This window comes from Limulus polyphemus, unplaced genomic scaffold (assembly GCF_000517525.1).
Source record: "Limulus polyphemus unplaced genomic scaffold, Limulus_polyphemus-2.1.2 Scaffold40, whole genome shotgun sequence".
NCBI lineage: Eukaryota > Metazoa > Arthropoda > Merostomata > Xiphosura > Limulidae > Limulus > Limulus polyphemus.
Window position 1 is genome coordinate 489,493 of NW_013665650.1, and position 2,432 is coordinate 491,924.

Consider the following 2,432-nt stretch of genomic DNA (forward strand, 5'->3'; position numbering starts at 1 on the left):
GACCAGAGGGAGGACAACTATCCGAAAACACCCACGGCCTAAGCGATTATGTTTCACCGAATAAAGAAATTGACTGTCACTGCTGTAAGTGTTGTGACTAATCAGTAGGCCACACTCCTTCCACAGTTTATAGGAGATACAATTTTGGACTTTACTATTCACAGTACCGGCCATTTTTAACGGATTGTACAACTGGTTTAACGTTTTCTCCACTGTGCGAAATACAATTTTGGTCCTTCACTGTAAAGTGTGTACATAATTAGAAAACGTACATAATTACATATATATATTTATTTAAAGTAGTAAAACGTATCTATGAAATATGTCAGTCACAGTTAAATAGCTTATAACTACATGAAATGCAGTCTAATGAAGAAAACATGTTTATGAGGCACTGTTAAATAATCTACAAGAACAAACCTCTTAACTGCTAACAAAATGAGATAGACCTCGTCTAAATGATGGTATGTATCTGTATATATATGTATATATTTATATTTATATATTGTAAGATTACCAATACCTATATCTGAGAAAAATATTTGGAATATTAAGTAGTCGAAGGGTTTGTAAATTTTTCTTTAAATATTATCTATGTAAACTTTAGATTATTTTCGAATCTTATTATAAAACCGTCTATTCATCCAGTGTCTAAAGAATATGAAAGATTTTGTAACACGTTTTGCATAAAAATCTCGAATTTAATATATTTTGTTACTGAAACTGATTCCTGTCAACTGTTCAAAGCAATTTATGCAAAACACTTAGTTTTAAAAATATGTGGTACGTTTGTTATTAAGCAAATAGCTACACAATGAGCTACCTGTGCTGTGCCTGTAGGGGGTTATCGAAACCAAATTTCTACTGTTATAAGCCCTCAGATACACCGCTGAGCCACCGGCGACCATTTGGTACGTAATAAACAAGACACTAAAAACTGAAAGTATCGGACATTTTCAAACGCAGATGTGAAGCATGAAAAATAGTGTAATATTTGTTTAGTGGACTTGTAATGCATCCTAGGCTATTAAATAGCACTAAAAATATGGCGTGTCAAGAAATTTTTACTTACATCCGATGATAATTTCTCAATATTGTAGTGTTTTAAAGCCTGTCTGTTTGTTTGTTTTTTCGATATTAGGGATAGATTGCAAAATAAATAGTTGAAAGCATGGATGTGAATTACTAGTTTTAAGCATGCGGGTTAGCTCTGTGGTAGATCTCTGGATTTCGGAGCTAGCGAGACGAGATCGAATCCGTATAATACCAGATAACAGTCACGTACTTTAAACTATGTGTGCGTTATAAGAACGAAAGTCAACCCCTTAGCGTGGATGGCGGGGGATGTGGTGCTGCTGACTAGCCACCTTCCCTCTGGTGATTAGTTCAAAATTAGGGACGGATGCAGATAGCCTTAGTAGCTTATCCATAAATACTATATGCAAATACAAAATACTAGTTTTGAGGTGGACGGTTTAAGGTTACAACGAAGAAAAAAATTTTTTAACATTAAAGACAAGTGGACTTGTAGTAATTAAAACCGAATAGAAAAGCAGAATGAAAAAAATCAGTTTATTTGGAAGGTTATACCTAAGAAACTACTTTTTAGTTAGCAATGTCTTACATCGTTTCTTATTAAATAACCACATTGAATGTAGTTATGGAAAGACGTTGGCTGATTTATTTAGATAACATAAAGCTAGTTAGTTGATTGGTTGAATTAGCGTGAATATGTATTTTTCAAGGTTAAGACCACATTTTTCTGAAAATAAATTCAGTTCGAGCTACCCTTGACGACCACTTCTAAAACAAAAAATAAATACATAAATATATATAGCTCTTAAGTAGGTATCATTTGACTAATTTTCATACAGCCTGACAATCTTCCCCTCTAATATTTTCAACAATGTAACTAAATCAGCTTAGCAGTTTGTCTGTGCGGTAATGATACCAAAGCCGTTGTTTTAGATAATATGGATTAGTTAATTTAATGATACGTTTCTGTTGCTTTCGGAGAATGTTCAACACGAACACTGGTGGCTGTGCATACAGATTGATCAGTAAATGATTAGTAAAGTATCTCTTACGTCGGTTTATAGCAAGAATAGTCGAGAAGGAGTTTTAAATTAAGTCAGGTTTAGAAAAAAGATTACTTTTTATAAGGTATGTGGGGATATTCTGATAAATAAATATATCTGGTTGTGTGTAAATAATGCAAAAATCTAGGTGGCGTTCATTTTCCGGAAAAGAGTTATATATATTTCACGCATATGTAAAATAATATAAGTTATTTAACAGTGGCGACATTGTTCTTGGGTTATAATAGCGTGTGAGAAGACATGTTGAGTTGTTTTATTTAAAACCGGCGACATTGTTCTTGGGTTATAATAGTGTGTGAGAAGACATGTTGATTAGGTTATTTAAAAGTGGCT